The sequence below is a fragment of the Melanostigma gelatinosum genome, assembly GCF_949748355.1.
Source record: "Melanostigma gelatinosum genome assembly, chromosome: 5".
Lineage (NCBI taxonomy): Eukaryota > Metazoa > Chordata > Actinopteri > Perciformes > Zoarcidae > Melanostigma > Melanostigma gelatinosum.
In genome coordinates, this window is record NC_136638.1 from 2,517,972 (window position 1) to 2,532,528 (window position 14,557).

Below are 14,557 nucleotides of genomic sequence, written 5' to 3' on the forward strand. Positions count from 1 at the left end.
CCTATTATTATTGCTTTAAATTAATATTTTACCTGGTCGCACCACCATGACATTCATCAGTTGTGCCACCTGACAATATTAGTAATCACAGCAAATATGCAGACAATTTGCAATTTTTTTTCAAATACAACAACATACTTTTAGTCAACAGACTCTTTTTAAGTAAAAGTAGTAAACATTTCATAGCAATCATGTTTAGCACATAACTGGAACAGGCAAAATCACAGTCGCTTCCGCCTGAGTGTTGCAGCTTCTACCTCATTGTAGTAGCGTTTTGCACACACTCCATACAGGACTTGTTGTCTGCTCCCTGCATCCTGCTGATTTTGCTTTACTTGACAGTGGCATCCTTAATAGTTAAACAATATTCATTAATATCATAAAAAAAATTTGAAAGTGTATAATAACATCAACTTAACAACTTTTGAATAAAAAAAATAATAATGTTAGAGCTTTAAATATAATATCATGGAGTAACATTCTTTGCAGTTGCGCCACCTGCCTTACTGGTTGCGCTACCTGACATTTGCAACTGATTTCAAATTAAACAGGCATTTACGAGGACACTAGCATTAGCTTTTGTTCTTGCTAACAACTGCATACATATACATTTTAAATAGAATAAAGACATTTATGATAAAACTATTTTTTTCTAGTTTTACATTGGTTGTACCGCCCTGACATGGAAAGTGAACCACTCTACCTATAAATTGAAAGTAGCTGTTTTTAATAAATATTCAAAAGAGATATAACAACATGTTCACTCTGCTATAAAGGTCAGTTGAGGTCCTCTTGATGATGCAATATCCTGTTTACTGTTCTGCACTTTAATTTCATAATAAAAGTCCCATCTTTACAGCTGTGCCACCCTGACATTTGACATTCAAATTGCTGGACAAAAGTTTTTAAATTATCGCAACAGCTTAAAACTTTTGGTATTTGTAAAAGAATTGGTTTATTTGAATCGTTTCAACAATAAAAGCATGCCATAGTATTTTATTTTTAATTTATTAGCATTTAAATACCTTTTTTAATAGTTTTTAGTCTGTTCATCTGCTAGGACGGGTGCACCGCCTGACATTTTCAGGGTTTGAGATGCCAAAACATAAATAAATAATATATATTATTTGATTGAACTGAAAATGTATCAAAACTGGATAGGTTGTATAGAATGAAATGATATATGTCACGAATTGATACAATTATTTTAAAAGGAAATAGTGGACACAAAAATATGCATGTCATGTCATTGACCCGTTTATATGCATTCGTCATTGTGTGGAATTTTTGAGAAAAACATTTTTATAGCACCTTAAAAATTTCAAAAATGTGCCATTTGAAGGTCCAAATTCAGTTCAGAGTTTTTGCTTTGTAAAATATCTTAATTGACTGTCAGTCAGGTATTATTCATTTCCAGCATCCTCAAATCAAAGAATAAAGACACTTTACGCACAATTTAGGTGTATTTTCCCTTTAACTGACGAGATGCAGGGAGCATGTTTTATACTTAATGTGAATATAATTCATTGAATCTAATTTCCATTATGCAATATGTATACTTTGTTGGTATCTTATTCTGAAAACCGGATGTTCATCTGAAGAAACCGGATGTTGTCTCACATTAATCTTTCCGCTAACTTTCAAAGTCCTTCACTCGCGCCCGATCTGTGCCGTTTGAATGCGTTTACCGTGAATTTCAGCATATACAGTAGGTGCACTCAAATTTAAGTGTCTGCTGAGTTGACCACAGTCTCGCAGTCACAGGTCTGATTAAGAAGCGCACATTTATTCATTTGTTTAGAACGTTCGGTTCTTCACGCACACGCAACATCAGTCAAGGCGAAAATCAAAACCATTCTATGGCAACTGGACCGGGTCATATAGGGTACGATGTTTTTGACAAGTTCATTAAATTATCATTATTATTAGAGGAAATTATGGGGGCATTTTTTGCCCTTGTCCTAGTGATATCAGGGGCAAAATTATATTTCTTCGGGGCAGTTTTGCCCTTTGCCCTCGTGTATTTCCGATGCTGAATCAGACTGAACTCCGTGCAGAGTGAAGGAGCTGGGTTCATTGGAGACCGGAAGCAAATGTGTCTTACCCCAATTACAATAGTGATTAGATGTGACAATCTACGATGTGAGATACGGAAGACTTATAATTGAAATGGTGTCAGATCGATACATATAAACGGCGTCATCAACAGGTTGTATTATTTATTGCTGTCATTTTCCAAATTGAAGACAAACCACACCATCTGCCTCTGGCTGCAGATTTGTGTTACTTTGTGTTCCTGTCGTGCTGCTCGGAACCATCCAGACAACAATGGGATTCTCTGAAGAAACATCTTTCCATTTGTTAAGCTGTTGTTATCAAGCTTCCCTGTGATTGGCTCAGCTGTTACAGATCGATGAGACCAGTGATGTGACACACGGCTTTATCCAATAAAGCTGATTCTGAAACCGAATACCATGTGAGCTTTAAGACACCCACACAAATATGTCTATGCTGGCAGCCCCAAGTGGTTGTCTTTAGGCACAGCATTACTTTGAGCCAAATCGGCATTAGGGGTGGGGGCAAAAATCGATACAGCATAGTATCGCGATATTTTGCGTGGCGATATTATATCGATACACGGACGCCAAGTATCGATCTTTTATTATATAAACTATTTTTAAAAAAAAATAAATAAAAATTAAATCAATTGCTTTTTCAGTCCACTAGATGGTGCTGAGTTGTTTTATGGTGAGGTCAGCAAAGGTGCCGGGTCTGCGTGCGTGATTGGTAGGAAGTTGGTCGAAACAAAGATGGAGACATCAAAGAAAGAACTCAGATAAAACATGTTGTTTTCCTTTGGGGACATAATTTGAAGTTGAAAAAAGCAATACATCGCAATATATGTTATCACAATACTCAGAATATTGCAGTATCGTGATAATATCGAAGTATCGTGATAATATCGTATCGTGACCCAAGTATCGCAATAATATCGTATCGCGAGATCTCTGGCGATTCCCACCCCTAATCGGCATGCTAACATACTCACAATGACAATGCTAACATGCTAACGTTTAGCAGGTGTTATGTTTACCACGTTCACCCTCTTAGTTCAGCTTGTTAGCATGCTAACATCTCCTTATCTGCACTGACTGCACAGGAATGTCATTAGCGTTGCAGGTTTTTGTTCAGCAACCAAAGTACTGGACACATTCTGACCTGATGTTGGCGCTAAGAGAAGAGTTGGAGGATCACCAAAGTTTACAGTTCATCCTGAGAGGACCATGAATGTGTTTACCATATGCACTTGCAAGACATCCAATAGTTGTTGAGATATTTCACTAAAAAACAAAAATGTCAACCTGCTGCTGATGCTAGAAGATTAATGTCACGCCAAATAGGGCTGGGCGGTATACCGGTTGAACCGGTATACTGGTTTTAATTTCCCGTACGATATGAATTTTTCATATACCGTCATACCGGTGCACAGCCGTAACAACTTCTGTCGCTCTTAAACAGGCAGCAAAATATATTGTTCGCCGCTAGGAATGCTAGTCGTCTTAGCTGTATTGAGAGGTATAGAGAGCTGTATAGTCATGGTCATAACTTTATAACAACAATGAACAACCCACAACTAACGCTCTTTAACAGCGCAAAACACCACGACACAACAGTTTGTGACAGATAAACAATTTGTAGCACTAATAATTGTACATTTATAAAATTTCTCCGCTGAACTGCATGCTGAAAAGAGCGATGCAGGGTGAACAAAGACTGAACAACAAAAGGTATTTAGGTCAGACACATATGCAACGCTGATTACCGTAATATGTGTGGTATTTGTTATAAATGTACGTTGCTACATAGACGGTGATAAGAAGCTGTAGGTGCGGGGTTCTTCTTCTTCTTCTTTAAATTCCACTGGCGGATCGCTACCAACTTGCATAGGTGCATACCGCCACCTACTGTACCGGAGTGTGCATTTTCAGGGAAACCGTTTCTTCACTGTTCTGATAATAAAATAATATATATATATATATATATAAAAATATATAAATAACTAAAGAAATAAACCTAAACACCTACTAAGAACTAAATCCTACGGTCTAATCCGGTTTCTTTCCATGGAGGGGCTTAGGACCCAGGGGAATGTAGGTGAAGAAAACGGGAAGTGACGGAACGGAAGACACACCACACAAACAGCTGTTCACCGCTCGCTGGCCTGCCGTTTCTTTTCAGCGTTAATTAATTAATGCTTTAACGCGGAAAAAAAATACCGTGATATACCGTGAAACCGCCAGAATCTTACAAAATACCGTGATATGCATTTTTGGTCATACCGCCCAGCCGTAACGCCAAACCATCCAATAGTTGAGATGTTTTAGTGTGGTGGTGTACACAGCCAAAGAGCTTACATCAACTGTGTGCTCAGCTTTATAATCTTTTTGACTTGTTTTTTGATCAGATGGTTCTTCTTAGACTCAGTTTTATTTTAGACAGAGTTCTTGTATGGTTGCTTGTGTTTAAACAGCATTTAATGTTTGAGACCAGCACTTCTTCTCAATAGAATAAGGATTCAAACTAAAATATGTTTGTATTGTTCGAAATAAGATACTGAAAAAAGAATCCTTTTGTTATCAGTGGTGATGCTAGGGTACAGTATCAGTAGTACTAGGGCTGCACGATTATGGCCAAAATCATAATTGCGATTATTTTGATCAATATTGCCATCACGATTCTTCATAAATTTTAGGGGCGGCGTCTTTTTGTTGCACTTTCACGTTTGGATGGGCATGAGCACTGCTTCCACTTCCATTGTTGTGCTGCATTCGGGCTAGTGTGCGGCTCTTTGCATCGGACTGGTCCTGATCACGGTGCATCTCGTGGAGGGAAAATATAGATAAGATGGTGTCTGCACTTTTTGCCCAGGGTTGAATCGGCGGAGCACTGCTTTCGCTTCCATGTTGTGAGACAGTCCAGCTGGTGTACGTCTCTGCGTCGCTGTGCGGCGCGGACACGGCTCGAGCGCACTCTGTGCATGTGATTTGTTCTTGGTTGGCATCACTTGCCCTGGGTCCGGGGAACTTCCGGGCGGTGGGTGGTGGTCCTTTTCGAGGGGCTGGCTCCTCGCCTTCTGCTCCTCGCCTTCTGCTCCTGATGTTTTATTTGGCTTTCGCACGGCGCCCGTGGCCGTCTGCTCTGTAACTGTCTCTCTACTTCTGCCGTTGTCTGCGGGGTGCGCGCATGGCGCCTCCCATCTCGTTCGCCCCCTGGTGGTCGGCTGACTGTTGGTTGGCGCTTGATTTGATATGTAGCAGAGCACGCATTTTAAATGTCAATATCGCAGACGATCATGCTCATTTAATCGTGGCAGCCAAAATCGTGATCGCGATTAAAATTTGATTAAGTGCAGCCCTAAGTAGTACTTGTATAGAAAGATTTCAAATGATACCTATGGTGCTTATTCACAAACACAAGCATTCTCCTCTCCTTTCCAGACCCCATCCAGCTGGTCTTCAACCAGCGTTGGTCTTGGTTCACTGAGTCAGGAGCTCCGGGTCCATCTCAACCACTGGTCTTGTCTGTTTTCCAAAGTCCACTCTGACCGCTACCTGAGACCCGTTCTGGTCCAGCAGACCCGGCTGCTGGTGGAAATCAAACAGACTCTGGACTTACTTGGTCTGCAGGCACTGGTTTTGATGGAACATTATGTGCATGTCATTCTGTGTGCTATAGCTTGGACCGAATTAGACTCTGTACCAAGAGAAGTCCTGGAGGATATTTTAGCTGGAACAGACCTGTATAACCAGGCAGTGGGAGAGCAGAGAGCACAGCACAGCACCACCCAGCTGAGGACTGCAGTATTACAGCAGGCGCATAATTCTACACTGGACTGTAGTCTTCCAAACAGCAAAGTCCGTCACCCTGCTGCCTTCACAGTCAAAGAGCTGATGATGATTTTAGCGGTGCATCAAGCAGACATGGTAGCCAAGCAGCTGCACTGCTGGGCCTCTAAACAGAGCTGTCCCATCTGTCAGGTCAACACCAACCATGAGGCCTATGCATGTTCACACAGCTCTGCTGGTCAGGTGGCCAGTCCACTCAGATCTGCACTAAGATCTGAGTGGACCTGGGAGCAGCTGCAGCGCACCTCCCTTATTTCCTCTCCTCTCTTCTCTATTCATCATCAGTCATCGTCTAGTCACACTTGCCATAAGACTCCTCCTGTTTACATCCCTGACCCTCATTTGGACAGTACTATCTTTGAAAAACACCATCCTGTGTTAGCCAAGACCACCTTTGTCCAACACAGACCAGAGGGCTCCAACAAAGTCCAAACCAGCCAGTGCCAAACATACATATCCCAGACGGGTCTCGTCCAGACTACTATGGAAGCTTTAGACTCAGTCCAACCAAATCTAGAAAGTTTGGAAAACCATAAACTATTGCAGACCATTTCCCCCCCTTCACCCACCCCCCACTGTCTTTCAGCCCCGCCTCTGTCAGGGGTTTGCCAACAGGACCATTCCTCAGTAGAGCTACTTTTTCAGGTACTAGTTTCCTCCAATGACCTGCTGGCTCCTCTGGTGTCACATACACCTACACCAGGGGCTCCACCTGAACCACTGCGCCCAGATACAATGGCAGATGTGCTATCACCACACGGAAAGACTGACCTGATGATTTTAAATGCTCCCAGTATAAATCCAGCTGATTCAGAATGGAATATTCTGAGTACAGACCTGACCAAGGACCGGAATATGGAAGGAACTCAGCAGGAACGGGCTGAACTGAAACTAACAACCAGGTAAGAAGCTGCTATCAGGTAATGTCAAGATCAACCAGCCACTGACTGTTGTGTCGATTGTTGATGCGCTATTGTTAAGGAATTTGGTTGCCTATCAGATCATCTGAGACACGTTTGACACTCCATGCTGGGCAACAGCAGGCAATAGCCATATATTATATGCTGGCCATTCACATTAACGTGCATCGCTAAGCCTACAGTATAGGCTTATGGTTGGTTGGCGCAACTGATGTAAAGTTCATTCTAAAGACTGACTTAGCACCAGGCTTAGCAGAAACCAGCTGGTGCAACGCGCTCCCGGATCTTCCACATCCAAGGGGCCAGAGATCAAGTGCACTCGCGTTTCTGTTCCCCCGCCCCTCAGCCCTCTGTCTCGCTCACATGAACAATTACATTTCAACTTTTAGGAGCTAACTATTCAAGTGGTCATCCTGGGAAGTTAATTTACCTCGAAAGTTCTTTCCCAATATAAGTCTAGCCCTGGGTTTTGGATGTGAGGTAATAGTCGGATGCTAGTTTCCTGTTAGAACACATTGACTTACATGCATACTACTCCTACTACTACTAATAATAATACATTTTATTTATCGAGCGCTTTTCAAAATTCTCAGACACTTTACAAACTTTAAAATCATCATAAAAAAGCTAAACACTTAAAACATAGAACACACATTAAAAGCAGTTCTGTAAAGGTGGGTTTTGATTTGTGATTTGAATGTGGAAAGGTCAGTGCAATCTCCGATGTGTTTGGGGAGAGAGTTCCAGAGGGAGGGGGCAGCTATGGAGAAGTTTTTTTTTTTTTTTTCCTTTTTTAAAACCTTTATTTAACCAGGTAGTCCCATTGAGATTATAAATCTCTTTTGCAAGATGTAAGGAACAATACAAGATGTAAGCAAGATGTAAGTAACAATACTACATAACATTAAGGAGCAGTTTCTGTTTTTTATGCTTATGTGTTGCTAAGAAGACACCCCAGAAGATGGGTCACTCAGGTATAGTTCCATCATTGTTCAAAGTCAAAGAATAACTTTATGATGTTAGTTGTAATGAATAAATATATTTTAAAATCAAGTACATTTCTCTGGCATTTATAGTTTTCTACTGTACCGAAACGTACCGAGCCGTGGCTCCACTGTTTCGTACCGAACCGAACCGTGAATTTTGTGAACTGTTACACCCCTAATATTTGGAGAAAAACTGGATCCAGAGTTGGTCCGGACACAGGTGCTCGGGGGGACGGCCAGACCGGGGAGACTGGGGTTCAGGAGGTCGGAACTCTAGAGGCTGGGGATCAGACGGGATCTCGGGTGGGCTGCCGGACTGCCGGAGTTGCTCTATGGACCTGGGATCTCGGGTGGGCGGCCAGACTGCGGACACTGGGGCTCCGGAGGACCAAAGACTGGGGCTCAGGGGGATGGAGTGATGGCCCAGCGGGGTAAGGGGCTGGAGGTCGCTGCAGCGCGGAGGCGGCAGTGGCAGCAGCAGGAACTGGAACCCGCTGCGGCTCGGAGGCAGCAGCGGCTGGTACTGGAGCCCGCTGCGCTCAAAGGCGGCGGCGGCGGCCAGGTCCAGTGATAGCGGAGGCGGCGACCGGGTCCGGGGATAGCTGCGGCACTGAGGCGGCGGCTACCGGGTCTGGGGACAGCTGAGGCGGCAGGAACTGGAGCTCACTGCGGCGCTGAGGCGGCAGGAACTGGAGCTCACTGCGGCGCTGAGGCGGCAGGAACTGGAGCTCGCTGCGGCACTGAGGCGGCAGGAACTGGAGCTTGCTGATCAGACACAGGGAGCTGGTGTCGGTCGGACCTCCGACCGGACACAGGGGGCTGGAGTCGGTCGGACACGGGGAGCTGAAGTCATCTGTGGCCCCGTGGAGGCAGCGGCCGGAACCCGCTGTGGCTCGGAGGCGGCATCGACTGGAACTGGAGTCCGCTGCGGCTTGGAGATGGCAGCGGCTGGAACTGGAGCCCGCTGCGGCTTGGAGACGGCAGCGGCTGGAACTGGAGCCCGCTGCAGCTCGGAGGCGGCTGGAACTGGAGGGTTGAAAGGGTCGTCCAACCTTCGTCAAGCTAAGACTTCTTGACCGTGTACGTAGGGAGTTTCTATTTGTCTACCATGTGTCTGCATCCGATTTCTGACCGCTCCTCTGCTCGGTGGTCACGTAGACATTGGGCCACTCCCAGGTGCCGTGACCCCACTAACCTCATCTATCCTACTCTCAGCTCATGGCGAGCAAGTGGTGGCAGGGTGGCTTTGGAATTGCCAGTCGGCAACCCCCACCCCCTCCTCCTACTTCCTCCCTTCTCCCTGACGATTTCGCCAACTTCTTTGACAAGAAGGTAAACAATATCAGATCCTCCTTCTCTCAGCCCCCCTGTCCCTGTCCACCCTCTCCCTCTCTACCCTATCCAGCTCTTTCCCCACAGCTCTCCCTCCCCTCTCCATGCCCCATCTTATCTTACTCCCCTCCTTACCTTGCTCCCCTCTCCCCGAACAAGGTCCTCAACCTTATTACATCTAACCGCCCCACCACGTGCTCTCTTGATCCAATCCAATGAACTCCTTCCTTTCCTCACCCACCTCATCAACACATCTCTTGTTTCAGGACGCTTTCCCACAGCTTTCAAGACTGCCAGAGTCACCCCCCTTCTGAAGAAACCATCACTTGACCCCTCTGATGTCAAGAACTTCAGACCGGTTTCTCTTCTACCCTTTCTTTCCAAAACACTTGAATGTGCTACAGGGCAGTGAAAGGAACAGCTCCTTCCTATCTCCAGGCCACGGTCAAGCCCTACACCCCCGCCCGACCTTTTCGCTCTGCTGCCTCGGAGCGATCGGTTCCCCCGTCGCTCAGAGGTCCCTGCGGCCGTTTGACCCGGTCATGGCTGTTTTCCGTCCTGGCCCCACAGTGGTGGAATGAACTCCCCACTGACGTCAGGACAGCAGAGTCCCTGCCCATCTTTCATCAGGCTGAAAACCCACCTCTTCAAGGAGTACTACCCTGAGACTTCCACTCAGCACTTATTGTATTTGTATTAGTTTGTTGCACTTATTGCATTTGTATTAGTTTGTTGCACTTATTGCATTCGTATTAGTTTGTTGCACTTATTGCATTCGTATTAGTTTGTTGCACTTATTGTATTCGTATTAGTTTGTTGCACTTATTACATTAGTTTGTTTCTGCACTATGCAGTTGCTCTGGTTCATGCTCTTAGATGCTTGTTTGAAAAAGGAGATGTACTTATGACTTCTGGTGATAGTAGTTCTCTTGAATACCGATGTTGAATACACTTACTGTAAGTCGCTTTGGATAAAAGCGTCTGCTAAATGACTGTAATGTAATGTAGTCCATCAGGTCACGGTTTGCCTTCTGGACACTCCCACTCTGATGCCCTCCCAAGGCCAGGCGGGTTCCCGCAAACTGTTCATACCACTCAGGGGAAAAGCGCTCAAAACATTGGTCTGCTGAGTCCAACAAGTCATGGTTTGCCTTCTGGACACTCCGAGGCCCTCCAAAGGCCAGGCGGGTTCCCATAAACTGTTCACTCCACTCAGGGAGACGGCACTCCAAATGGTAGTCTGCTAAGTCCATTTCTGGCCAGATCATTCTGTCACGGGGTGTGGTGGAGGACTCAAATGCAAGCCAGACAGAGTAGCGTGAAGCAGGTATTTAATGAAATCAAATCAACACAGGCAACTTACAGGACACAACGGGGCATCCACGGACAAGACAAGACACGACACGAGGGGGAAAATCCAGCAGAATAGGGCAGGCAGATGGGAAAACCGGGACAAGACTAGCCAAACAGGCGGGTAGACATGAAAATGATCTGGCAGTGAGTGCGTGATTGACTGGGGTTTAAATAGTGGCTGCAGTGGAGTGAGCTTGTGAGAGAAATGAACTGACGAGGTGGGAGTGACTGGCAGGTGCGCTGAATAAACTGATTAGGTGAGAGATGGAAAAAACAGGATAATGGTGGCAGAGCTGTGACATTGTGAGAGGTGTACAATGTAGACAGCTGATGTCTGTCCCCTGATCTGAGTCTATTTCTGTTAGAATGAGGAAACGTTACAGGGTGAATAATTTGATCTTACAACATCCACCAGTAATGTGGTCTGAAAAATGTTCAGTGATTGATCTTCATGTGACCACACTCTCTGTTGCCCAGTCTGTGTGTGATAACTGCAGTGTTTGTGTCCTTCAGCTCAGGTGTTAGAGGGGATGGAAACCTAGAGAAGGAGGAGACAGGGGGAGCAGAGGGGACAACAGTGGAGCTAGACGGTCTTCGTTGGCCCCACTCGGTCCAGTGGTTGGACCTTGGTCAGTCGCTGTTGTTTGCGGATCTGTTTGGACAGTACCGCTCCCTGCTGTGGACTCTCTGCAGCAAAGCCCTGTGGCTGCAGCTGCATGTGCCACGAGCAGGAAACGGTGCAGGAAGCATCAACCTCCAAGACAAACACAGGGGCTTCCAGAACCTGCACAGGATGAATCAAGCTTCAGAGACAGGTGAGAAGATAAGGTCCAGTCAAATCAACAGTGTGGAGGTGTCCATACAACACAGTCATTCATTATTTATTCACTTATTAAAAGCAGCAAACGTACCCACTCACATCTGAAATGAAGTCAGATAATAAACAATCTAAGAGCCCTATATTTATTTATTATTAGATTATGTATTATTTGTAATTCATCCAGTTAAATTTGAAAGTTGATGATGAATATTGTTTCGACATTATACAATTGAACTTTCTATATTTGAAGTGACAGTCAGTTGTTGACTACGTACAGACATTAATACAACTATTGGCTACTTCAATATGTATGGCACTAAATCATAGCGCAAGTTAGATTTTTAGGACTTCCTGTTTCGAAAGCATCTCAAAGTGAATCGGCCGTCTTTGTAAAATCCCTATAAACTAAACTTAAGGTGTCCACATTACAGGTGTAAAAATCACCATTTCATCTTTGAAAATGGCTGCAAACTCCATCTACTGTTTTAAACATGGATGTATAAAGACATCTGGATACACCTTGGAGGCGACGCCCTGTTCAATCTTATGAAAGTTGCTCAAAAAATGTTTGACTTCAGAGAATAAAATCACCCAGATCCTCTGGCAATCTTCCGCATTATGGGGCTCAATAAACAAGCACACTAGCATTTCATTTAAAAATAATCTCTTTCCCAAAGTATTTTTGGGCCCCATGGCATCACATGGTGGACCCAGAAATTGTGGTTCCATCATTTGGCCTTTGCTTCAAAATATACATGAACTCTTCCTGGGGGTTTGGTTTTAAATCAGCCCTCATCTTACAAGGCCAATTGTAAAATAGAGGTGTCCGTTTGGGACGAATCCAGGTCCTGAAATTCAGAAAATGTTAATGTCCTCAAATCAGAACCCCCTCCTTGTTTTTTCTTTTTCAGTTACCACCATGTAGCATGCCTGATATCAGACATCGTGACACTCTTTTTCCGTCAGTCAACTCGATCTTGGTGAAGTGGGTTTCAACGACGCTACGTGATAGTGGGCGTGGTTTCATCTCACGGCCCCTTGTTCATTCTTTTTTCTAAATGATGCAATGTGTGGAGTGTGGGCTCAGACCTGGGGGAGAAGTTCCATAAACAACCTGAGGACCACCTTCACAAATAAATGGAAAAACTAAAACCTAACATGACAGAAAAATAGAAAATAATTAACTGTGCTCTAAATGTTTGTTATGCTACTGTCAGCTGTGATGACCAAAATAATATTCAGCGTGTATGTACTGTTTATGTATATTTCCTCACTATAGGCGTTTGAGCTTTTACTAGCAGAAGGTTGTCTCCCACATCACTTTGTTGTTGGAAAAAACTGCATCCGGGGGAACATCAACAGCAGCAGAACATGTTTGTCTCTACCTGATGGTACATGCACTGTACTTGTATTTCTCTATTCTAGTCTTCCGACCACTCAAAGCTCTTTAACACTCCATGTCATCATTCACCCATTCATTCACTGATGACAGGAGCTACCATGCAAGGTGCCACCATCAGGACTCACTAACCATTCATACAACACACCGTGTAGGCACAGCTATGACACATCGACATGGAATAGCGGAGCCGGAGATCGAACCACCGATTCTCTGACTGAAGGAATGATGAGCCACAATCTCCCTGATGATGTGTTGTGATATTCAAACGTACCTGGCCATTGAAATTGTGCTTTTTAATGTGATGTTTTTTAAAATCTGGCCATTGGGCGACTGTGGCTAAGTGGACAGCAGGGCCGTGGTTCAATCCCCGGCTCCGCTAGTCTCATGTCGATGTGTCCTTGAGCAAGACACTTAACACAAATCTAAATTCAATCTAACTCTTTGGCAGTGCAATTGCATGTCTACATGACGCTTCTGGGTTTTGTGCTGTTTGTTGTAGATCTGGTTCCAGAGGAGTGCAGAACCATGCTGGAGGACTTCTGTCTGTATCTGTTAGTCATTACAGTACATGCTCAGTGGGACTATGGTTAGTACACACACACACACACACACACACACACACACACACACACAGACCACTCTCGTTGTCATTTAACAGCAACAGGCAGAGCGTCCTATCAGTTGGAACATAACTACATATCCCAGTGTCATCTTATATAGGCTTAGTGTACGTTGTTGCCTCACACAAACTTCCACTTCACACTAAACACTGCTCTTCATTGGGTCCTCAGCAACACACCTGCCATGACATACAGTTGTTACATCACACGGTTAGAAACAGCAGTGAAATACACTCTGGTTCACATGAAATAACACCAGAGGCCGACCGTTAAGCATGGTCGACAACCTGGGCCTGGGGGCCCCAACTTAAAGGGCCCCAAACAGCTATAGATGTATTATGTTTAGATGAAGTACTTCTACTTCAGAGGTAAACATTGTACATTTACCTGACAGAGAAATGTTGCTGGTGACTTTGCAGTTTATTATTCATGAAACTATCCAGCATCATATTAGAATTGAAAGCTCCACCTTGAACAGACATTAAGTATATTTAAGTACATTGTGCTGATAAAGCTTCTCTTTCTCTCTTCACTTGAAGTAAACATCTGAATGCAGTACTTTTACTGTGTGGTAGTAATAGTTAACTGTTAATAAAAAAAGCTTTTCAGTAGGCCTACTTCTTTAACCTATACTAACATTCCCATTTAGAGAAAGGGTGAGAATAAAGCAAGGCAGCTTTACCTGTCGCCCCCAAATCACTAAACCAGGTCTGTGCTACTGGCAGTCAGAAACATTGGTGACTTAGCAGAGGTCATTTACAAATAAAGAGTATTAGTTGCTTGCTTTGATATAACCACTGCAGTTATAAAGTAGAGCATGGATTCATTTAGAGGAGATATTTTGCTGTTATTAGGGTAATAATGTCACAGCTCTGCCACGACTATCCTGTTTATCTATCTCTCGCTCACCTAATCAGTTCATTCAGTGCACCTGTTAGTCACACCCACCTCATCAGCTCATCACTCTCACCTGCTCACTCTGCAGCATCCACTATTTAAACCCCAGTCACACACACACTCACTGCCAGATCGTTCTCTGCATTCATGGCAGACCTTCCAGCGAATACCCATGGACTGATTCCCCGTTACTAGTGATGAAGCTTCATGAAGCATTGAAGCTTTTCATCCAATTGTTTCACTCATGGGTCAAAGCTTCATGGTGCTTCATTTGCTCTACTGCGCCATCAAGTGGACAATAAATGTAAAACAGGCAGCGTG